Consider the following 25,998-nt stretch of genomic DNA (forward strand, 5'->3'; position numbering starts at 1 on the left):
GGGCAGACAGAGATCTTCCATTTGCTGATTTACTCTCCAAATGCTCGCAACGGCCACAGATGAGCTGGGCTGAAACCAAGAACCTGGAACTTAGTCTGCAGTTTCCATGTGGATGGCATGGACTCCACTCCCTGAGCCTTCACCAGTTGCTTCCCAGGATACATGTTAGCAGGAAGCTGGAATTGGAGGCAGAGCTGAGAGTTGAACACAGGCACTGGGATACAGAATGTGGATGTCCCAAGCATCGACTCAACCACTGTGCCAAACACTTGCCTCAGTACAATTATTCTCATGTATTGAAGAGTAGGCAGTCCAGGGCTTTGACCACTGAGAAAACCAAGATGACTAAGTTGAATAATTGTTTCATCTTATTTCCTGGGAGTATTTCTAGGCCTTAAGGGAGGGAGATAAAAAAAAAAAAAAAGGCCAGTCAGATACTGGTAGCCCCTGTGGGTTGGAAAGTTGAAGGTCAAAGTTCAGGATGGCTGACATAGCCTGCATGAGCAAAGCAAAAAGTCAGAAGAGAGAGCTCTTGCAATCCACTTGGGTGTCATTTTCAATCATTTGATAAATAATGACCTGAACAGGTGAGATGCCGAACTGTACAAAACTCAAGAGAGAACTGCTGTGAGTCAGTATACTGAAGAACAACCAGTATTGAGCTAAGGCTAAAACAGTTGACATTCTTACAATCCAAGGTGGAAATTCTGACAGAAAAGAGTTCACCATTCTTTAAGAGAATACAACAATATCTAGCATGTAGAAATGTAAAATTTACAATAAGTATTATTAGGTATGCAAAGACGCAGAAAGATTTGAACCAAGAGTAAGGGAATAAAATGTCCATGAATAGAAAAATCACATGTATAGCAGACAAGGATGTTCATAGAACACATTTCAATGTACTTCGTATGCACAATACTGTAATGGAAAGCAAGAATATGTAATGATCAAAGTATAAGATGTACTATTTAAAAACTATGTGATGGAGTAGAATTCACCTCTGAGCAGATAATGCCGAAAAAATCAGTGAACTTAAAGGTGGAGTAGCAGAAGTTATGCAAAAATGAAGCACATAGCGTAAAGAAGCCTGAAAATATAAACCGTAACTTAAAGGAGCAAACTCAGTAAAATTTGCACATATGTAATCAAGATCCCAGAGAGAAAAGATGTAGTGGGCAAAAGGAAAAAAGTAATTTAAATAATATTTTTAAATTAAAAATTTAATAATTTAAAGCAATTCTAGGACTTTATACACATTAAAATACATACACTCGGGGGCCAGCACTGGTGCATAGCGAGTCAAGCAGCTGCCTGCGGTGCCGGCACCCCGTATCGGTGCTGGTTCAAATCCTGGCTGTTCCACTTCTGATCTAACTCCTTGCTAATGGCCTGGGAAAACTGTGAAAGATGGCCCAAGTCTTTGGGCCCCTGCACCCTAGTGGGAGATCTAGATGAAGCCCCTGATTCCTGGCTTGGTCTGACCCAGCTCCAGCCATTGTGGCCATTTGGAGAGTGAACGGTGAATGAAAGGCGTCTCTTTCTCTCTGCCTGTCCTCTGTACTCTGACTTTCAAATAGGTCAATCTTTTTTGTTTGAAAACAATAATGCCATTTAATATTGCACAAGAAAGTATAAATGGTCACATAAAAGTTTTTCAAAAATGTGCATGTTGTGTACATTAAAAGCTGCAAAAGTTTTTGAGAGAAAGACTATCTGAAGAAATGTATACCATATTTATGGATTGAATAATTAGGATTGTTAAGACTTGTCAATGATTTAGTATAATTGCAAACAAACCACAAGCAGGCAATTTATTCATAGGGATTGACAAATTTTTCTGAAATTTGTATGGATAAAGAAAGTATCTAGAATAGTAAAAAAGAAAAAAAAAAACTTTGAAAAGAAAGTTGGAAGACTACCATTTGATTTCAGGACTCGAACAATATTTCTCCAAAGAAGGAAAATAAATGGCCAAAAAATGGGCATGATAAAGTACTAAAAGCAACAGGGAAATAAAAATGAAATCCACATTAAGATTCTACTTTATACATAAGAAAGACATATAACAACAAATTCCAGAAGAAAAATTGTGAGCTTCATATGTTGATGAAGGCCTTGTAAAATGGTGTAGTCACCTTGTAAATCAGTTTCCAGTCCTGTAAAAAAGTGAAATATTGAGTCACCATGTGACTCAGCAATTTTACTACTATGTATACACCCTAAGTAATCAAAACCATATATTCACCCAGTAACTTACAGCTAAATGTTCATAGCAGCAGGATTCATCATAGCTAAAATCTGGAAACAACCCTAGTGTCCACAATCTGATGACTGGGTAAATGTAATGGGTTATACCCAAGGAGTAGAATATTATACAGCTTTAGAAAAGAGTGATACATTGATTCCACCTCTGATATTGATGAACCTTGAAAATATGCTAATCCAATGGATCTAGCCACTAAATATAAAATAATGAACAATGTATTCAAAGTGTCCAGAATCTGGAAGTCTGTAGAGACAAAGTAGATTAGAGGTTGTCAGAAGCTTAGGGAGGTGAGAAGGAGGTGTGAGTGACGGCTAAAGTTTCACAGGTTATGGTAGGTGGTGATGAACATGTGGACTTGGATACTGGTGATGTTTCACAACAGTGTGAATACACTGATATCCACTGCATTGCACATCTTAAAGGGGTAAATGTTATTGTATGTGAAATATAAACCTATTTCAAAACTTTCCAACTCTAATTATAAATGTAAAGACAAGAAAATTCTAGAAGAAAATGTAGAACAGTATCTGAGTGACTTGGGTTTGAGACAGACTTTCGAAATTCAGTTTTTTTAAATATATCAACTATAAAAGATAAAATCACTAAGTTCAATTTTTAGTTATGCTAAGTACAAAAAGATGCTCCAATATTTCAGAATGTATCAATGTAGTACAACATAGCAATCGTACTTAATTCAATAAATATATAAAATGTAGAGTACATTGTATTATATATGATCTAAAAATAACAAACCAGAAGTAGAAGCTATATTTGTATTGATAAATTTTGTATATAAAAACCTTGAGTAAATGGTTTTTATGAAAATTGTAGGTATATCCTTCGGACAGCAAATAAAATATTTGTTTATTCCTAAAGTTGAATATAGTCCTAGAGAACTGACCAGTAGTATAAGACATGAGACTGTAATAAAGATAAGAATTTGAAGAAACGGGGTTAAACATTTCATTTTTTTTGTATGATCAGATGCATCATAACAATGCAATTAGGACACCAAATATTATATCTTTCTCTACATGAGCAAGAATCCAAATATGTGATAAAATAAAAATAATATTCACAACAGCAATAAATATAAAAATAACAAAAAACAATAAAACAAATTAATGAACACACACACACAAAGCTGAGTGGGAACAGTACTAAACAGAACTCTGTATACAATCCAAGCCATATAAAATAAAAAGGAAACACTGAACGATAAATAGCAAACTCAGGACATAAGTTGCTCATAAGGGAAGGAACAGTCTTTTAGCCTAATAGTTAAGACAGTGGTTAGGATGCCTGCATCCCACGTTGGAGTGCCTGGGTTCAATTCCCAACTTAGCTTCCCGCCAATATGAACCCTGGAAGGTAGTGGTGGTAGCATAAGTGATTGGGCTCCTGCCACACCTGTGAGAGACCTGAATGGAATCCTGGTTCCTGGCTGTGACCTGGAACCAGCTCTGGCCATTGCAGGTGTTTGGATACTCACTCAGTGGATGGGATCTTGATCTCCCTCTTTTTCTCTCTGTCCCTCAACTAAAGAAGTGTGTTTGTTTTTTAAGGAGTTTTGAAGTAGAGCAGAGGGAAATAAACTAAATAAAATGAAAGAGGAGTCTGGTGTGGAGCAGTGGTGGTGATAAACCAAATGGTAATCTCATGGATTTAATAGTGTGGTTCTGAAGTCCAAAAGCAGAACACAGGAAGGGGCTGATGCCCAAAGAATGGTGAGCTCAGTGGGCTAGGGGGCAGCAGAAAGATTTAAAGCACAAAACTGGACTTGGGATCAGATAGGACATAGAGAACAGGGATAAGAGTGCCAAGGTCATAGTAACCAAATACACCTGGATCAGTGGAGACACAGAGAGTCGGGGGCTAGTTCCCGACAACAAGAAGACAATGTAATTGTAATTGTAAGACGACAATGAGAATTTCAGTGATTTTCTCTTGTCTGGCATTTCTCAAACTTTGGCCGCCGTCAGAGTCACCTGGGTCATTTGTGAATGCTGAGGTGACTGATGGCCACTTCCAGAATTCCTCACTGGAGGAATCCACACTTGGTGGATACAGTGTGAGGCCCAAGAATTTTCATTGCTGATGGATTCCCAGGTGCTATTCCAACTGCTGTTCCAGGCTGGGCACTTTAAGAAATGCAGCGTTAGCATCTCAAAACCAGGAAGCTTCAGACTTCACATGAGATTGTGGCGGTCTAGTTGTCCAAGAAGTGCTTTGTGTATCTAAACACTCGATGAGACCCTGATGAGTGAATGAGTAGCCCATGTGACACACGAGGAAAAGGAGTTTTATGCCAAGTTAGAAGGCTTGTCCACCTGATGCTAACGGTTTCCATACCAGTGACCCTCCCAGTCGAGTAGCTGCGTAGAATCAGAGGTGAGAGGAAAAAGCCCTCACCAGTTTTGTGAGAAAGACTTCAGTAAACAATGAGCATTACAGCTGAGTCTTGAAGAAGGGAGAAAGATGAAATGCTATGAGCTAAAGTTTGAAGATGAAACTGGGAATTTGTATGATGATCAAGTAGTCCACCAAGTTTTATTTTGATACCATCATTCATTCCCAAAATGTGCACCGTCTGTACTTTTGAGAAACCCTGGGGATCTGTGCATCAAAAAAAAGAAGATCAAACTGGCAAGCAGCGTGACCACATTGAACAGCTTTTTAAACGCTGGACCAAAGAGTTTGTGCCCCGTTCTCCAGGCAGTAGAGAGCCATTAAAATCTTTGTGCGCTGAAATTACGTGATTGGAGCTGCTCTTTAGGGGGACAATTGACAGCATAACCTAACACCGATTCTTGCCTGGAGGGAGACACCATTAGATTCTGGGCTTGCTATTGAGATAACAACACAGAGGCAGCCATGGTTTAGGTATGGTGAGCTGCCAAGTCGGGAGCACAAATTGTATGAATTTAAATTAAAAAAAAAAAGAGAAAACTTTAAAAAGTTCACGGAAGCCACTGCCACATGGCGGTAATAAATGCCATCTGGTAAGCAAGTGATGAGATGCTTGTGGTTTTTGGTTGTTTCTATGTAAGAAAATCCAGAGATGATTGTCCAGAAAGAGTGTCTTCTTGTTCTGAAGCTTAATGGTTATTTCTTTGTACTTTTAAAAATAACAGCCAGTTCTTTTTAATTTTTTTAAGAGGCAGAGAGACAGAGACATTATAGAAAACTCCTGTCTGCTGCTTAATTCCTCAAATGCCCACAACAGCTGGAGCTGGTCCAGGCACACACTGAGCATCGGGAACTCAGTCTGGGTCTCTCTTGCGGCTGGCAGGGATTGAACTACGTGAAAAATCCCCACTGTCTCCCAGGGTCACCTGAGCAAGGACAGTGGATTCAGCAGTCAGAGCTGGGACTTGCAAATGGGTACTCATTAATGGGATAGAGGTGTCTTTAACCACCGCACCAAACATCTGTCCTTCTGCTGATTGTTCCCAAGACTGCTTACGGCAACACTGAGACTTCAGCTTCTTTGAGTAGCAAATTCATAACATCTTCCTCCCAAAGATCTCCTCATGTAAGAAAGGGGCTATCAGAGGTTATTATGGTTTAAAGAATCATTGTACTTTCTGAAAGGCAAAATTACAGAGAGAAGAAGGGAGAGAGGGAGAGAGATCTTCCATCTGCTGGTTTACTCCCCAGATAGCACAATGGCTAAGGCTGGGCCAGGCTGGAGCCAGGCGCATCATCTGGGTCTCTCACAAAGGTGGCAGGGGCCCAAGCAACTGAGCCCTCCTCTGCTGCTTTCCCGTATCAGAGATGCTAAGGGTTCTAAGAAAGGACATCCTAAAAACACAAAGAATTTCCTATTATTTGTGTAGAGTTCATAATATTACAAGGGATCATCACAAATGCATGAACAATGCATATGACTATTATGAAAAAAACCTGTGCCTATAGATTTCAAAATTTTATAACAAACTCATTCTTTAATTCCATTTTGACATGAACATTTTGATGTGGGAGCCAGAAGTAACCTTGACAGTCAAATAGCACAGAAATAGAAATCACTGTATAGAAAAGCACCAATAACTTAGCAGTCTTGTGTGTCTTGCAAGGGACTTAGGGATGTCTAAACTTGAGATAGACTTTATATGGGAATAGGCTTTTCTAATATGTTTCCAGAAGCTCAAATCTACCATCTGGCTGAAGCAGCTGTGAGGAAAACCTTTGTTGTGTTGTTTTCCAATTTGTTTCTGCTAGTGTCAGACAGAACCTCAATGCAAGAGGAAAAAGACGCAATACAAACAAAATAAAATTATTTAAAAATAAATAATTTGGATTAGGATATCAGAAGTGCCTAGGAAATACCTAACATGTTTGTAAATTACCGTGGGGTATATGAGGATGGTATTTCCTGGAATGTCCTTTTTGGGGCTTTAATTAGGGAATCAGTTAAAATAATGCCCCTGATGTTAATTTTGGAGCATGAACGCAAAGTATGTATCCAACATTACAAATACCAATTTAATACTCTGCTAACATTGGCAGTTCTCTTGAAGTTCTATTAATAAGAAATTTAATTTAGAAGTAATTGTTAAATATATAAAAGCAATATATGTTTATGGAAGAGAATCAAAATACAAAAATATTTTTGAAAACTTTCCATAATCCCACCATGCAGAAATGACTTCGTATTTGCCTGCTTTGCCTTCCATTAGTAAGTATTATATCAAGTTGAGCATAAGGTCGATTGGACAGGGATTTTTGTCTTGTTTAACATTTGTTGTTGCATTTTCAGTGCCTCAATAATTGAGTACTTCATAGTACTCAATAAATATTTGCATTAATGAATATGCATATAATTATGTAATTAAAATAAAACATGTGATATCTGTGATTTAGCATCACCTTTGGGTCACCTTGAAACTATTTTTTTTATTTAATACTGCTCTATGCTAGTAAATATTTTAATAGCTACACTAAATTCATCATTTGCTTAACCGATACATTGTTATTACACTGACTTCTTTTACATAGACATTTAGGGAAATTTCTCATTGTTTTCTTAGGATTTCACATTAGAAAGGGAATGCTAGTGAGCGTGAATATCTCTACATATCTTGATACATGAGGATACTTCAAAAAGTTTATGGAAAATGGATTTTAAAAAAATAGGGCTTTCTCGTGCCAAAAAGTTTCATAAGACATGCATGTTTTTTTTTTTTCAGTATACATATTTTCCATTAACTTTTTGAGGATTCCTCATGTATTTGGATTTCAAAATTGTTTTGCACTAAAGTGACCTATCTTCTAATTCCATTCTCTAAAAACTTTTTGCAGTATGCTCAGTTGTAAAATAATCATCTAAAATAAATGTTTAATTTTTCCACTAGTTACTGTATATCCTTCAGTTTCTCATCCTTGCATTTTATCACATTTTGGGATTTCTTAGCTTTTATTTTAAAATGTTTTAGAGGCAGAGTGTTTTGAGTGCTCTTGCATACCTGAGAATGATTAATTTCGTGTCTTATAGAAATTTCTGCTGAGATCTCTGCCTCTGTAGTACATTAGTACTACATTAGTACTACATGTAGTACTTCTGCAATCTGTAGTACACTGCTCATTACTGTGAAGGAAAGACACGTACCAGCGGGAGGCATTCAGAAAGCCTGAAGAGATTTTCCTAGTCCTTGGATTTCAAACGTTTCTTCTGCAAGTGTGTAATGGTGCGCTTATCTCCAGTTGTTTGGCAGAGAAAGTGGGAAACTTATGCATTGACTCACATGAATCCTTCCTAGTCCAGAATATCTTCTTCAGTTATGTCTTTTTGACAAAAAGTTCCTGCTTCTTCACACACATCTCTTATATTTACATTTTTATTTTTATTCTCAGTTTTATAAATGTCTCACTTTCTCAGTGAGAAGTTTTTAAATTTGTTTATTTTCATTTTATTTGAAAGGCAGTGAGAAAGAGAATTACATAGAGCAATATCTTCCATCTGCTGGTTCACTCCCCCAAATGTCCACAATAGCCAGGGTTGGGCCAGGAGCTTGTAAGTCAATCATAGTCTCACACATGAGTGGCAGGACCCAAGTAACTTGAGCCATCACCTGCTGTGTTTCCCAGGGGACACATTAGCAAGAAGCTGGTGGTTCAGAGCCCAGCTGGGAGGAGACCAGTGCACTCTCAGACGTGGGATGCAGGTATCCCAAGTAACATCTTAAATGCTACACCTACCTCCCAATCCTTTACTCAAGTGCACGTTTTTAATGTCTTTTTTTTATTACTCTAAACTTTAAAATAGTTTGCAAGTCTGTACAACAAATGACAAATTTAATTAAATGCTTTGTTATTGTATTTTATTACCTCCAGGTTTTACACATTTGTTTGAAGTTTTTTTTTATTTCTATATTTTTCTTTAAATTTTAAAGAATTTATTAACACATTAGATTCTCAGGGATACCAAATGCATGACAATTACTATAACAGTTCTCATGTTAATGTGATACTCATACGAAGAGGACGGGTTCCATATAGTTCACAGACAGAATTCAAGACTGTAATGATACTGCCCTCTCTCCCTCCCTCTCGCCTTCCTTTCCCGCCCTTCCACCCTTCCTCTCTCCCTCCCTCCCTTCCTTCCTCTCTCTCCCTCTCTTTGTCTCTCCTTTGTTTCTTTCTTTTTAAATTTTGGAGATAACATTTCTAGTGTCATTATAGTCAAAGGCTTAATGCTCCACAAAATAAAGATTTCAAGTTGTAAAAATTAAAAATAGAGGCAAGGACTATAATAATGAAATGGAAAGATGTCCATTTCACTCATATACAGTAAATTTTAAAATAATCACTGGTCATTAAAACTGTAGTAAGATATCATTGTTAACCATTGACGGGACAAATATATAAAACAATTAGAAGAAATACTGTAAATCTCAGGAAAACTCATACATGTAGGCATTTTTTTTTGTTTTGATTTTTTTTTAGTTTTAGCTCCCACATATAAAGGAGAACAAGTGGTACTTGTCTTTCTATGTTTGGCTTACTTTATTCAAGATGGCATCTTCTTGTTGAATCTATTTTGATGAAAATGGTACAATTTCATTCTTTTTTTATAGCTGAATAATAGTCCATTGTGTATATATACCACATTTTTTTTTTTTTTTGACAGGCAGAGTGGACAGTAAAAGAGAGAGAGACAGAGAAAGGTCTTCCTTTGGCGTTGGTTCACCCTCCAATGGCTGCCGCGGCTGGCGCACGGCGCTGATCTGATGGCAGGAGCCAGGTGCTTCTCCTGGTCTCCCATGGAGTGCAGGGCCCAAGCACTTGGGCCATCCTCCACTGCCCTCCCGGGCCACAGCAGAGAGCTGGCCTGGAAGAGGGGCAACCGGGACAGAATCCAGCGCTCCGACCGGGACTAGAACCCGGTGTGCCGGTGCCGCAAGGTGGAGGATTAGCCTAGTGAGCCGCGGCGCCGGCTGACCACATTTTTTTATCCATTCATCTGATGATAGACACTTTGGTTAATTCCAAATTTTGACTATTGTGAACACTGCTGCTATAAACATGGTGGTGCAGTTATCTCTTTGAAACGTGTACAAATCTTTTGGGTGTATACCCAATAGTGGGATTGCTGGATCCTATGTCAAGTCTATATCTAGTCTTTTAAGAAATCTCCACACTGCTTTCCACAGTGGCTGCACTAATTTTCATTCCCACCAGCAGTGTATGTGTCCCTCTTTGTCCACATCCTACTAGCACTTGTTATTTTCTGTCTTTTGGATAATATTTAAACAGAGGAGAGGTGATTTCTCACTGTGATGTTGATTTATATACATTTGTAATCCATCCGATTGATTTTTTGTTTTAAGATTGTGCCTCTGAACAGTGCAGTAGTCTTATGGTGGCCATATATTGTCAATTTTTAAGAGGCAAAAAGAAAAAGTTGTGTGTGATTTCTCGTGCTTTTTTTCTGATGCCCAAAGTAGATCTATTTTCAGGGATCTCGTTTTAGTAATTAAGTTGTTCATAATTACTCTGTTCATAATTACCTTCATCGGAAGCTTTTTTTTCCTTCCTCTGATTTTACTCAAGTGAGGTGAGTATTTCCAGACTTCAGTTTAATAATAATGGACGTAAGTTTGGAAAATGACTTATTTTCTCCTTTTGGTTCTCCGAGGTGGGCTCAAATTGACTTGTGCAGATGTTTCACAATTCGCAACTCTGGGCAGGTGTCAGGACATTGATTAGTAAACGTTATAGTATTTGCGGTGCTACACTTGTGCGCTGGCACTGAGCTGCTCGGCTCATTTTTAATCTCTGATCTAATGCACTTGACTTATAGTAAATTTACCTGTCAAGCTGCAAAGCAAGCTTAGTTTCTAGTTACTGCTTTCCTGGCTTTTGATCTTTGTAAAATCTGAGTGGATATAAATAGCCAATAGTGAAGAAAGAAGGAGCATGACAACATTTAGACTTCTCCCAGAAGTAGCACCTTATCAGCAGAGATGAGTTGGTGCAGGCTGTGGTCTGTCTTTGTTTTGGTTGTTGATTTTGGGGGAGTTTTTGGGTTGTTTTGCTTTATGCAGGATGCATTCAGTGGCAAAGCCTGCATAAAATTCTTAGAAATCAAATTTTATCTTCCTTACCCTCAGTGGAGCTCTTCCAAGATTCTGTCATAGATTTGTCTTTCTTTCTTAGGTGTCAGTACTAATCTTTATTGGATTTTTTTTAGTTAGAATTTGTGAAAATCTACATGTAGGTCTACATTTGAGATCAGCTTAAATATATCCATGTTTTATGTTTTTAGAAAAATATAGTACCTGTGAATTGTATACTGAAGCTATATAAAACATGAATGTATGGGTGACAATTTCTAAATCTGTGAACCAATATCAACTCACAGTTTAATAATAAGCAATAGCAAAAATAAACAATACCTTAGGTATTTTTTAGTTTTTAAAATAAATTTACATTTCAGAAGTGTCAGTGCAAAGGAAAGCATTGTCAAATCCACAATGTCATCTATAACTGTGGTCACAAGCTAGAAGGATCAAACAGCATTCCAAAGCTTGCCGGTGCTTTCCCTCCTTCCCAACTATTTCAGCTTTTGTAATAGCTAGGTTTGAATTCTGCCAGCTAGCTGTTCATCCTAACACTCTGATTTCTAGTACAGTACTTAAGCTGACACATTTAAAGTCCTTACCATATATTTATAACTTCCTCTGACGGGAATGTGGAGTTGAGGAAAAGGAGAGGGGAGAAAACATTGAGAAGTGAGTCCATATTACCAGGATGAAAAGATGAGGCCACTATTGAAGAAGAACTCAGGCAATACCCAGAACATGGGTTGAGTGCCAGAAGCAAGCTTTGCCCTCATTACAGAGCTAACCCTTACCTGATCTCTTCTTCACTTTTTCTCCTCTGCACATCATGATGTGATTCTATTTATAATGCCCTACATGGGGGTAGAACATCTAATCAAACAGCATTCACAAGCTGGAATTCATTGACCATGTCCAATTAATGCTCTATTTGATACAGCTTTCGACATGGTTTTAGTCTTCTTAACTATCATTTCTGTGAAGCTGACTTTGCACAAAAAAAGGTCTATAAGGGAAAAAAAAAGTCTCAAAAATACAAAATGCAAAGCTTTATAAGGTTAGAGAGTTGATATTTTCCCTTTGATATTCCTGGCTTTTAGGTAAGTGCTTAGTACACAGTAGTTGTTCAGCCAATATTTGTTGATTGATTAAGGGGATGAATGAAGTTAGCAATCATCCAAGGGTAGCATCGGGGCTGTTGGGCTCTAGGAAATGTTGTCTGATCTAATGAATAGTGGACTGGAAGAGTCATCCGAAGTGGATTCTCATCCCTGACATGGAAATAAATTGTGTAGTATTTGGCCAACAACTTTATCCCTAGTTATTGCGTGTCTCCCAAACTAAGTTTCCCTTCTGTAATGTGAGTGTTCAGAGAATTTTTAGTGACTGTAGTCAATGCAAATTTTTCCTCGAACCCAAGTATTCAATATAATTGAAGGTGCTTTGTTTATTTGCTGTTATTTATTCTAATTCACATGTGTCATATTAGAATACCTGCTTCTTTCTTCTCCTGAATCTCTGATCCAGATCCACCAGCCTCTTCCCTCAGCATGATTCATATCTACAAAGACTAGACCGGTTATGTGTTACCATTTTTAAAATGCATTTAAAATTTGTATTTGAAAAGTAGAGAGACAGACACAGAGACAGAGATTGCCAATCATCTGGTTCCCTCCCCAAGTGACTGAAACAGTTTGTGGCTGGGCCAGGCTGAAGCTAAATGCCCAGAAAGGAATCTAATCTCCTATGGCAGTGGTCAAACGCAAGTACTTGAGCTGTCACTGCTACTTCCGAATGTGTTCATTAGCAAGTAGCTGAAATCAGGATCAGAGCAGAAACTCAACCCAGGTACTCCATTATGGGATGCAGGTGTCCCAGGCAGCCTCCTACCTGCTGTGCCTAACACCTGCCCAGAGACTGATTTATTTCTAAACACAAAGAGCATTAATTGTCTGTGAAGGTAAAACACACCTACACATGACATATCTCACCTTAAGTTTTAATATGTGTGAGTACTGCTCTCCTACCTTCATCCAGGAGCATCTTGTATGTACACTTTCACCACCCTAGAGAAGTGTCAGAGAGCCAAGAAGGCTACAGAGAAGCCGCACGGCCCTACCAAGGCCTAAGGGTCTCCTATGAGGGAATAAGAGATCCTCGCTGAGTGACTGGGAGCAGTTTGAGGCACTGGGGACAGAAGAGGCCATTGTATTTTATACCCCAGCAAAAGGGGTAACAAACCGTATCCCCAGGCCAGGGGATGCTTTTCTAATCTAAGTAAAATATCTCTGATACTTTCAGATATTCTAGAACTCACCTTTTGGAAGGGAGGCAACCTCTTTCCAAAGATGATTAATTATTTGAGGATTTAGAACAATAATGCACAATGCTCCTTTATCTTTGGGCACTGCCAGTGGAGAAAGCAAAGCACTGTGCACTACATTGACAAGCTATGACACATCTAAATTTAATTTGCATCTCACTGCCAAAGCCGATTTGAGGACAAATTGAGAAACAGATACAGACCTACTCGTTAACACCCATCTTCTACTGTAACAGTTCCTTTTCCATTCTATCATGTACCCTCAAATTCCAACACTCCAGTCCCCAGGGCCTCTCATACACACATTTCCCTATTTCTCTCTGTAGGTTATCAACTAATTTCTGCTAAGGCTTACCTAGTCGCTAGAGAGAGGCTCACTGGTAAATATTAAGGGCAAATTTTGTACAAGAAGAATTTGCATGTCAGCCTTTTGGAAGGTCATGGGTTTGTTACATTTGAGAGTTGCATTGCCTAATACTAAAAGTTTATCCAGATGCAACCCTTTTACATAGGCTTTGGAAAAATATCAGGACTCCAGCTCCATCTCCCAGCTCTGATGGGCACAGTGTGAACACCTGGCCATAGCCTGCCTGGCTTCAGTGGTAACTTTTCCTGATCTTCATTCTGCTCACCAGAAATGAAATATTACACTCATAATCTTCCATAAAGCCTATTATTTTTGGTGGGATGGAGTGAAGGTGGAAAGTTTGACCACTGATAGATACTTCCTACTCCCAGTTTCATTGAGGAGATTTCTGTTTGATTCTACATGCTTCTGCCATGCCATTGAGATACAGAATAAAACAAGGAAATGAGAGCCTCTTTGGAAGCTATTAAAATTCAGAATTTTAAGCATTTTATCTATTTGCATTTTTTAAGAGAGAGAAAAAGTGATCTTTGATACACAGTTTGACTCCCCCAAATCCCCACAACAGCTAGGGTGGGGTTAAGCGAAAGTTGTGAGCTGGGAACTCCATCTGGATCTTCCATGTGGGAGAAAGGGACCCAAGCACTTGAGCCATTGCCTGTTGCCTCCTGGAATATGCGTTAGTAGAAAGTTAGAGCTGAAGCAGAGCTGGGGCTCGAACCCCGGCACTCCAGGATGGAAGCTGGCATCCCGAGTGGCATCCTAACTGCTGCGCCAAGTGCTTGTCACTCAGTAATTATTTTATTAAAGCATAATGATACCAAATTTTCCTGTTTTTTGTTATCAATGCACATGCCTCTCATTGATTTGCCTAAGAGCCATTATCAAATTAAAAATGTAAGTGTTTCCAATTGAAGCTCCTTCACATGGTCACCGCTATATAATTAGCAAGACCATCAGGACTGAGCCTCCAGGGACTACCCGTCCTTCTATAGCCTGACTGTGATAGCTATGGACAAAATACAATCCTAGAAATGTTATTAAATGCAAGCCCTTTAATCAACTCTTTGAATATAATGGAGGGGTGGGATTAATATGATATCGCCTTTTCACAGAATCTCCTCCATTAATTGAGATGCCAAATTTTGCAAAGGGTGAAAGTCATGGATCTAATTTTAAGCATGGTCACCCACACAAGTTCATGTTCTCCATGCATGAGTTGTCAGTTTTGAAATTACTTACATTACCATCAGGCTAGATGAGAAAGGGTGAGACAAAGAGGAATACACGTAACCCAAACCACAACCTATTCGTAGATTTCATTCTTTCTTCTACCTTCACTTTCCGGATATTTTGGTAGGAGGTATTTAAAATCTGTATCTCTAGCTCACACCCTAAGTCCTGACGTGTTTTTATTAATAATACAGAACTGTTTTCTTTTTTAGAAGGGGTGAAATAATTGCATAGATTTTCTTTAATTATATTGTACCATATGTTGTAAGCTAAGTTATATGAGCATATGTGTTCATTATGAATATGAACATATCAAGAAGAGAATACACGCTATTTGGCCACTCTCACTGTGTACTATCTCTTCTGCAACTCTGTCAAAACCCCTGAAGTCTCAGGGAATTTGGAAGATAATCACCTGTGAATCTTCTCACATAAAATTTCCAGGAGTTCCTGAAGTTAATACAACCAAAAATGCCAATAGAACAGACTTTGCTATATTGCAGAACATCTGGTTGTGAACCTGGCAAGAGAAAATGGAAAGTAATGGAAACCAATATTTTGCCAGGATATGTTTTTTTTTAAAGTTCTTTTTTAGAAATGGGCAGAGATTCAATGGGCATCAATTCCAGGAATTGCTTGTTCCCTCCCCATTTTCGGTTCTATAACTCTCAGAATTATGCACACACCCAGATTTATATGCTGCCGTATCTTTTATTTGTAGAGCGAATCTTCATTAGAAATTTCTGATCTATAAGGTGGTACACTTGTAATAGAGTCCACATGATAAATCTTTCAAGTAACAGGATTATAGCTATTAATTAGAATGTGTTCTGCATTTACTATTTTAAAAGCAAGTGGTGGGTGTTCACACGATGTCAGGGACACTGGCCCCTTTTATTATATTCATATTTCTCAAAGCTTATAAATCCACAAGAGATTTCATGTTTCACAAAAACAACACAGCTCTAAAGGCAAAATATGCTATTATATTTAGTATTAAAAAGGGAATTTTAAAATTCAACATTTAAAAATAGGAAAATAATACATATACAGATATGTGTGTATATCCACAAATAACAAATATGACTTGATTTCCTATAGAAGAAAAATCACTATCTTTTAGATACTTTAATAAAAATAAATTTATTTGTAGATTTAATGTTATAGGAATATTTATCAATAAACCACATTCCTAGAAAAGTTGAAGAAGCATAACCAAGTATAATAACGTGTTTGTCTAGGGACGCCTTATATTTCATTTTATTTGAAATGAAAGCCAACGAATGGTTACATGTTTGTGACTCTTCTAGCAAAAACAAGAACATTTCCTTCTTCCCGTCTCTGTATACCCCCTCCTGCCCTGTAATCAAAGAAGATTTACTGTGCATGTGGAATTTTAGATATTTTTGACAGAGAAAGATGCTTTGTGGAAACAAAGGGATGATAGAAAAGGAATCAGATAGGACATATGGGGAACTTCAGAAAATCAGAAACTCCGAACCGAGTACTTCCATAGCCATCCACGGGGTAACAAAAGTGTTGTGAAACTGGCATCCTATTCCCGTCACATTTAGATTACGTCATTGTTTCATAGTTCACGTTTCTAAACACTATCACAGAGATTTAATTCTAATGAACTCAAGAAGCTGGTCCGGTTTTCTGTTCCACTTAAATATTTTAAAAGATTTAAAAGATCTTCTAGAGGGAAAGTAAAATATTGGGAGACTGAAAGATTTGGATTTTCTTTTGCGTGTTCCTAGACTCTTGAGATAATCCCATGAAATACCCATCTATCCTCCGCTTTCTATTAGTGATACAGACCTGTAATCGACAATGCGGCTTTCTTCCCAAAAGTTGTGCTTACTCCAGACCAAACCCAATTCTCCTCCTCTCAAATCAGCGAATTTCCTAGGAATGAACAAAAATTTGCACTAAATCCTTCAAAACATTAAGTCCTGTGTAACCAAAATTAAACCTAAACAAAATATTTTTCAAAGTTTTCAGCACTCTGTTATCCTTCCATATGTTCAGTGTTTGTTTTTGGTACTGAACAAATAAAAAGGGGGAACTTGTGTTCAGAAAAGTATGCTAGAGTTACATTGTGAAGGACTGCAAAGCTTTCAAAGCCATTCCTGTGTTGATGCAAGACTGGATGGGAGATGTAATTAATACGTCTATTTAAGAGTGTGGCATGAGAAATGGATGTGCCACAGTCTTCGGCAGGCCACGCTCTGTCAGGTAAATACATATTTGGATGCATATCCAATCCCCAAATAAAACTTTAAAACCATTTGGGAAGGTCTCGAGTAAACGTTCTTGATATTTAAAATATGCTCTGCCTTACCATATGTTTGAAGAATTATGAATATTGGCCAGTTTCTCTTTGCGAACAGTTGCAGTGCTAGGACTGACTTTTAGAAATTCCTCACTACGGGATAGTGTCTCAAGGATCATTTGAATTCTGTGTGCTTGAACTATATGGATTTAGGTTTTTGCAGGATCAGTGGCAGGGCAGTTGGGTTGTTTTAAACACAAGGACTTGGGGGAGGGAAAGTGGTTGCAAAGAGGGAACGCATGCTCTTTGGAAGCGGCGGCCTAACAGGTATCCAGCAGCATTGACATGGGGCTTCTCTCCTTTGTGAGAAACTTTGACAGGGGAACTCAAGTCCACCAGCTCTACGTCTTACAGAGAGCAGCGTACTACAGACAGTGAAACCGAATCTTCAGAACCAAGTTGGCTGGGTTTACATCGCGATTCTGTCTGTTTCTACTTGTTAGCTCTGGGTAAGCTGCTTAACCTCCCAGAGTTTTAGGTTCATTCTCTGCAAAATGGAGCTAATAGAATCTGTCTGTGCAAGCAGAGAGAGCATGAATGAGCTGACATGCAAATGCATCTAGTACATATTCATCTTTCCATAAGTACTCCTCTCTCCCTTAGCATATACTTCTTGTGCGATTTTACGCAATCTTGAGGTTTAAGCTGAGGTGTGTGTTGCTAACTCCCAAGTCTGTAGTTCCAGCCCCGTCTTCTCTCCAGTATCGGCTACTTACAGAGCCAGGAGCTGGACTGTCTACCGACTGGGCTAACATGATTGTGCCCTCAGTGGTCACCCTGCCATCCTGCCCCAGGTGCCTCCTCCACATGTCAGGCCTCGTACTCTATCTAAAATGCCCACTTCAAAGGTCCTTTCCCTTTCCAGACATTCAGCCGGGCCTCTGGATCCCAGTCTTGCTCGTGCCGTCTTTGAAACCTAACCGAAGCAGAGGAAGCTCCATTCCCACGCCTCCTGCACTCTGTGTGCCAGCAGAGATGGTGTCCAGGACTCCGTTTCTGACGGCTGCTCTGTGAGATGCTGCCTTGTAGTTGAGTCGTCATGTGATGCAAAGGGCAAACAGGCTCTCTCTGGCCTCTCTTCTAGAACACTAATCACCACCCAAAGGCCCCACCTCTTACGGTTACACTTTTGGGGATTAAATTTCAAAATATGAATCCAGGGGGAGGAGTGAGGAAAACAAACACTCAGGCCATAGCAACCCCTAATACTTACATTACAATAAGTGACATTACAGTATTTGTTCTTACTCTGGGTCATACTTTTTAGTTTCCTTGTATGCTTATAATATTTGATGTGATGCCAAATGTGAATTTAACCTTGCTAGGCATGGATGTTTCTGTGTTCCCATAAATATTCTTGAGCTTTGTTCTGAGAGAGTTTTGTTATACGGAAAGAATTTCATCTTTTCAGACACTGGAATTGCCAGTGCCTTGATCTTGGATCTATCAGCCTTCACAACTGTGAGAAATAAAATTTTGTTGTTTATAAGCCACTCGGTCTATGGTATTTTTGCTACAGCAGCCTGAACAGACTGTAAAAGACTGTGTGACCACTTACTAAGCTCTATTTAGCTGGACCAGAGCAGCCTTGAGTCGATGGCTAATTTTAACGCTGAGTAGTATGTCTCACGGTCTTTGAATTTTCCCTCTGGCTGGTGGGAAAACACATCACAAAGGTGAAATTCAAGTCTTATTTCTTCTGATCCTTTCAGGTGACCTTTGCCTTGACCTTGGATGATTCCATCCATCCATCTAGGTGCTGATTTGTATTTGATGTAGGTCTTGGGTGGGGGGGGCTCTCTTAATTCTCCATGACTTTTTCTGGGCAATTCTTATCCTTTCTGTAGTCTACCATGAGTACTCTATCTTGGTCTCCCAGAACTCAGCTCCATAACCATGAGAAATAAATTTCTATTGCTCGTAAGACACCCAGTCTGTGGTATTTTTGCCCCAGCATCCTGGACAAACTGCAAAAGATTGTGTTTCCCCTTACTAAACTGCGAGGTCCTTCATAGTAACACACCTAGTATCGTATTTCATAGGATACTATAGTAGTATATTTTACATAGAGTGCTTTCTCAATGATTTTTTTCAAAGAAAGGAATGTGGCAAAAGAAAAGTAGGGGGGAAAAAAGAAGAAAACAAGAGACAGAATTAAATCTTATTCAGGGATCTGCAGACCACAATTATTGCCAGAGATCTCTTCAAGTACAAGGTTGAACTTTGCAGTATTAATCCTAAAGGAAGGCTAACTACTCAGATAAATGGGAATGAATACATTGTACATGGATTATTTATCACCGTTAATTAGGACCCACAGAAAATAGGATATTATAATGTGAAAGTCAAACAGTGGTATTTTATTTAGTTTAAAATCCCAAGTTCCAAAGCTCCGTGATTTACAGAGGTTCTCTCACTGGTAATTATGTAACCTTCTCCAGTTACACTGCCATGTTGTGGGAAGACAGTAACATGATGTTTAACTAACGGACTGTTTCAGTAATTGCTTTCATTAAACAGCTCCTGTAGGTTATCATACAAGACATTATTAGCTGACAATCTGAAAAACTTGGACCCTTTTGTAGAAGAAAATGATATCATTGGAACAAATATTAACTTTGAATCTCTAGTTTTGCAAAAAGTTGTCACTAGCGGAGAAGGTTTAAATACTGTAAAGGGTAGAAATGTGTCTTCTCAGAATTCATACCATGGAGTCCTAACCCCAGGACCTCAGAATGTGGGCTTATGTGGGCATAGAGTGGTTGCGTGAGTGGTTAGTTACGTGAGGTCACACTGGAGTAGGCTGAGCCACTAATCAAACATGACTGGTGCTCCTATGAAAAGGGGAAAGTTAGGAGTGGTGGTTAGTGTAGCACTTAAGAAACTGGAGGGGTTATGGTTCAAGTGGCTGAGTCCCTGCCACCCACATGGGAGATCTGGACTGCCTTCCAGGTTGGCTTGGCCCAACCCTGGCAGCTGCATGCAGGCATCTGGGGAATGAACTGGTAGGTGAAAGATACTCTCTGTCATTTCTCTCCTCTCTCTCTCTAATAAAGTAAATAATTAAAAATTAAGAATAGGAAGGTATTTGAACACAGACAAGCACACAGCAAATGTCCCATGTGAAGCTTCAGAAGCATTCAGAGAACTGATTTTATAAACTGGGGGCCTCCAAGGATTCCTAGGAATCCACCAGAAGAGAAGTCAGAGGTGTGGAACTAACCCAGCCCTGTGCACTCCTTGATCTGCATTTCTAGCCTGTAGAACTTTCAGACAGTGAATTAGTGTTTAGGACATTTGTTTTGTGGTACATTATTACTTCAGCCCTAGCACATTAACACAAATCCAAAGTTATTTGGATTAAAATTGCATTAAAGATTAACTAACCCCCCCAAACATAAATGTGGGAAGTTGGAGGTGAATATGCTACCTCATTTAAGTGATGCATTTCTATGGTGTAGGTCTTCTCATCCAGGTTAAATCACTTCTCCAAACTGTGGGGTCAGAATTTAAACCCTTGTTTATCACATCGAAGCTCCTATTTTTTTCTTTCATACCTCAGTGCTTTTCAAATGTCAGGCAATAAAGATGCAAGATAGCAGATGATGATGAACATCATGTCCATCTGCAACCTTAATTCCCCTTCACTCTGCAAAGTTGTCCATCGAGAGTTGTCAAGAATTACGATGTGGTCATCTTGGGAATAGGGGTGGCATTATTCTATCTATGGCAGGGTCTAAGGCAGGTTAAATGGGATTTGGAACAAATGCATACAGAACAATGAGAAGATGTTGGGTGAAACCATATTCTCTTTGTCAGATCAACACTGTATTTCTCTTTTGGGAAAGCAATGAATGGTTTGACTGCTACTGAACTCTGATGGAGACCAAATCCTTCACCCTGGAACACCACGTGAAAAGGTGTTGGAGGGAATCTCTCTGGATGTCTCAGGTTTCTGCACATCTTGTATCTAGGACTATGTTTTATATTATTTTTAAGTTTGTGTGCAATGACAAACAGTCTTGAAAGATAGAGGTTATGTGTGCCTCTGTTGCAAAGGCTGTGAAAGGCTGTGTAGGTTTGCTTGCAGCACCTAAAAATATTGGGACTTCCTAAGGTCAGGACTCCTCAGCTGGAACAGAAACCCCTCTGTGTGTAGCATCCATCTGGGTGTGGAATTTTGAGGACAAAGGGAACCTTGACAAATAGAGGTTTTGTCTGCCTACTTTGCCACGAATAATAGGGCCCCTTGTCTCTCAGCTAGAAATTGTGTGTCTTCTAACATCTGTGAAACCTTAACAAGCTAACTTGTAAGCTTATCAGAAGAATAAAACCTGAGACCCTCAAAACTTCTTGACTGGATGACAAGAATGGGACATAGCTTTCTGCAAGAGAAAAAGACCATGGCCCTTTTTGGGCTGGATCAGGGGATAAGGGATCCGTCCCTGAGGTCTAGCCACAAATGCTCTCACACATTTGCAGTGACATCGGAAGTAAGGGTCCCCAGCTGCCTTCCTTGTCAGTGAGACCAAGTGCCCGCACACAGGACAGAAGTGAGCTGCCCATACAGTTTGATTGTTCTTGCATGAGCAGCAGGAGAATAAGTCTGAGTCTGCAAAATGTATATAGTGGCTTAGGTGGAACAAAAGTATTAGCAGTTCCCTGAGTTGGTCCATGGTCCACTCACGGGAAAACCAGAAGTAACTTGCTACTGGCATGCAAATGTCCTCGCTCGCTCTGTCTTGCATGCTCTTTCTCTTCATCTCACTCTCTCTCGCTCTCTCTCTCTCTCAATCCCCTCCCTTTCACTCAGCCCCAACTTTACCGACTTCTTGAGTACCTGGGAAGCATCGTTCACAGCCATAGCGGAGAAACTGAGCCTAGATCCCACTAATGGGGATGGGACAGGGGTTATCACGGGAAAGGGAGAACTAAGGGTAGGTTCCTTAGGCAATTCAAATTATGATTGATGTGACTTTCACTAATTGATGTGTTATGTGCTTATACTTCTTTGCCATACAAGTGTACAAGGTGATCATGCCAGTCTGGGCAGAGCCAAAGAGAGAGAAGTTCCATCGCCACAAGCTATCAGAGGGACTTCAAGTGGAACTGACCATTATTTCTTCCCTCTATATCCAAAGCTTGCACTTGATAACATACGCTTTGCCAAGTCAGTATCAGCAGCCTTGCCTAGGATGTTACCGTTCCTCCCCCACCCAGGGGAGGCTGATAAACTCTGGAAAACTTGGATTTGCTGAGCAAAGCTCCTTGGACCTCTGAGGGTAGACTCATAAAGCTCAACCCAGACAGCAGCGAAAGAGCAAGTGCTGTGGCTTTGGCACCTTGCCAACAGAAGGGAGGTGGAGCACCTCACTTGCCCCATTTGATGCTGGAGACAGCATGAGTCACTGGGACTCACAGTTTTGCTAGTTGTGGTCCTTAATGTATCGTGTGGTTTTATCCCACCCAAGCTCATGTTGAAATTTGATCCTCAGTAGTAGAATGTTGAGAGGTAGTGGGACCTTTGAGAAGTAATTGGGTCATGAGGGGCTAACTGGCTTTCCCCAGGAGTGGGTTAGATACCCTGAGAGCAGGTTGTTATAAAGCAAGTCCAACATTTCCCTTCAGTCTGTCACACACATGCCCCTGCAAAGTGTGCTTCCCCATTGTGCTCCTCCACTGTGATAAGACGTAGCACAAGGCCCTCACCAGGAGTCAAGCCAACGTTGGCACCACACTCACCGACTTCGGGGTGATAAGCCCATACAAACGTATTCTTTGTTGATTCCCTAACCTCAGGCAGTTCAACAGAAATACAGAAATGCCATAAAACACACAAAACACACATCTACCAAGTACAGTGCACACCTTTTTTTTTTCTGTTTGTTTTTTTAAGGGAAAGGGCTTATTGGTGGGGAAATATGACAGGCCGGAGGGAGGGGGTGAAGAAGGAAAAGAGGGAGAAGGAGAGCGTAAGAGAGAGATCAAGAAAGAGAAAGAGATCAAGAGAGAGCCTCATGTTCAGGAACAGGTTCTGTTAAACTTGTGCTGGGGTGGGCAGGGAAGTAGGAGCAGTGAATCCCATAAGAGGAGGGTGGAGCTGACACTGGTGCTTGGGCCATGGGGTCACCTGGCCATGGTTGGGGGGCAGGGCTGAAGTACATACCTTTGAAAGGCAGTTGCTTGCTTGCTGCTGAACTCCTGTCAGAATTTAATGCCAGGTCTGAAGAAGCCTTGTGAATCTCTGGCCTGACATTCTGCTTTGGGTAGGTTACTTTGGTCATAGTAAGTTACAAGGTAGGGATGGCTTGCGTGGGGAGCAACTGGGAGCAACTCAGACTAGACTAAGTTACTGGAATTAAGACTTATTCTATGCATCTGCTCTCCCACAATATGGCGCTGGGAGAGGAGAAAACAGCTTCTACACAGCTGCCTCTTGCCAACTTGAGTGATGACCTCCAGGAGCTGATCCTGCTCCTGATTGGAGGAGAGCAGCGTACTCGGCGTGTGGGCAGCCGAGTTGGGATTGGCAGAGGAGGACTATAAAGGAGGAGAGAGACAACATGCACCAGGAACATCTAAGGGGAACATCTATCTGAAGGAACACCTGTGCAGCCCCCGAGAGAGCCGGCCGGCGGTGTGCTGCTCCCCTGCGGAAGTGGGGAAAGTGGCAGGGGGAACTGCCCTTCCACGGAGGTGGAAGGGACGGCAGCCAACCCGGGAAGAACCAGCAGCAAACCCGGGGAGGGCCGAGCAGACAAAAGAACAGCACAGGGTCCTGTGTCGTTCCTCCACGAAGACGGGGAGCGACAGCTTGAAAACACTGCTTGTCAAAGGAGAATGGTATATTCCAGAAACTACCCACCCTGGGCCCAGTGACACCTCAGTTTTACATGGAGAAGTGACAGCTATCCTTCACGGGGAAACTTTACCTCCTGCCCTCCATGAGAAATGAAATTGCAGGCTCAGTGGGACTGTTGAAGCCAACAGCTTTTCCCAGATGCCTGGGTCTAATTTTCCAGGGTTGACATTTTTCAAGTTATTGATCAGCCGACTCCAGACACACCGCTGGAACCCTCAGGACAAATCTGTGTCACACCTTTGACTTTCTTGCCCTGTGACAGTGATGCAGCTTTTATTACCAAAGCTACCTACCTCCATTATCCCCCATCCCCTTGGTCATGCACCAGAGCAGGGCAGATTTGTCACTGAATGCACCTGTCCCAGAAAGAGATGCTCCTCTTCCAGCTGCTTTTGGGTGATTATCAGGAATAATGAGGTTGAAGACCCTACAGGTTTAATTAGAAAACTCCGAATTCTCTCTTGACCATGACTGGAAATGATGTGCATTTCTTTTTGCTTACAGTAACCCCTGGCTAGTCTGGCTGGCACATTTCTTCAGATGGCAATCTGTCCCAGGGGAGACAAGCTTAATTCTGGGTAAGTCTTAAGAAAAAGCCTTTGTATGCCTTACACATGACTCTTGTAGATGACAAATGTGGTTATAAGTAACGCATGGCCAGAAAAAGATGAAGTTTGTGGCTGCTGAAATGGGACACATTGTTGTGATAAGAAAGGAAGCTTCCTGGGCTGGCGCCGTGGCTCACTAGGCTAATCCTCCACCTTGCGGTGCCAGCACACCGGGTTCTAGTGTTGGTCGGAGCGCCGGATTCTGTCCCGGTTGCCCTTCTTCCAGGCCAGCTCTCTGCTGTGGCCCAGGAGTTCAGTGGAGGATGGCCCAAGTGCTTGGGCCCTGCACCCCATGGGAGACCAGGACAAGCACCTGGCTCCTGCCATCGGATCAGCGCGGTGTGCCGGCTGCAGCGCACTGGCAGCGGTGGCCATTGGAGGGTGAACCAACGGCAAAGGAAGACCTTTCTTTCTGTCTCTCTCTCTCACTGTCCACTCTGCCTGTCAAAAAAAAAAAAAAAAAAAAAAAAAAAAAGGAAGGAAGGAAGGAAGGAAGGAAGGAAACCTCCTGATATCCTAGGTGAAGGGACATTAATGGACTGAAGTCAAGATCTGCAGTGATAATTCCTACTAGTGACATCATCTGGCTAGACCTTAAGTCCACATTTAGAGCCTTCTAAAAATAGGGTTAGATGAGAATACTCGCACGATCACCAACAAAAGATGTCTGTTGTAGAAGAGTCTTAATAATCAGGCAGAAAAAAAATGGCCACCTCTATGAATGGTGGTCTGCTCAGCTCAGGGCTTGATGTCAGGTTAATGAATCGGAGGTTAAGGTGAGAGGGTTGGTTGATTACTGAGCAAACAACCTGCATCTCCTTAATCAAGAACAACCTGGGTGCTTACTTGTCCAATAGCAGGCACCATACTGACGTTATTATGGAACTACTAGCATATTACAGAGAGCTGGTTAGTTACCAGATGATAGACTAATTTTGTTGAACTTTCACCATAAATGGAAGGAACTTAGAGTGTGGATTACACACTTGTTCAAGATTTTGGTTTAGTTTCTTCTTGATGTGTGTCTGCTAGTAATAATTTCAGTGGATTAACTGAATGCTTTTTACACTGTCATGGACTAAAATACATTGTAGCTTCAAATCAATAAGACATAACCATGAAGTTTAGTACTTTTATCATGAATGCTATCTCTAAGATACTCCTAGCTTTATAGAACATCCAAGAGGAAATGCTTGAATTTTCTCCAAAATTGAGCCATCTCCGTGTATTCTACAAGTAATGTTTTGTATGTATGTATATGAGTGTAGCTGCAATAAAGAATCTGAATTTTATGATTAATCTTTTTTGGCAAATTTATGTTGAAAATAATGATTCAGTAGAGAATATTGTATGTTTTATAGAAATTATCTGTACTCCTAAATTCTGATTGTTTCAAGACCTGATCCCATTCTCTCCAGTTTGTTCTAATTTTATCAGGAT

At 40.3% G+C, this 25,998-nt stretch overlaps 1 long non-coding RNA gene across 1 annotated transcript in view; it reads left to right on the plus strand.

Moving 5' to 3' along the window:
* The first annotated feature begins 23,314 nt into the window (after window positions 1-23,314).
* The window catches only part of LOC149124743 (uncharacterized), a 59,395-nt gene continuing 56,711 nt past the window's right edge, over window positions 23,315-25,998 (plus strand). Inside the window, exons 1-2 of the long non-coding RNA XR_016213790.1 lie at window positions 23,315-23,931; window positions 24,455-24,528. This is a non-coding gene — a long non-coding RNA (uncharacterized LOC149124743). The remainder of the gene's footprint in view (window positions 23,932-24,454; window positions 24,529-25,998) is intronic.

The sequence above is a fragment of the Oryctolagus cuniculus genome, chromosome 9, assembly GCF_051225735.1.
Source record: "Oryctolagus cuniculus isolate XC-2025 breed Fujian yellow rabbit chromosome 9, ASM5122573v1, whole genome shotgun sequence".
Lineage (NCBI taxonomy): Eukaryota > Metazoa > Chordata > Mammalia > Lagomorpha > Leporidae > Oryctolagus > Oryctolagus cuniculus.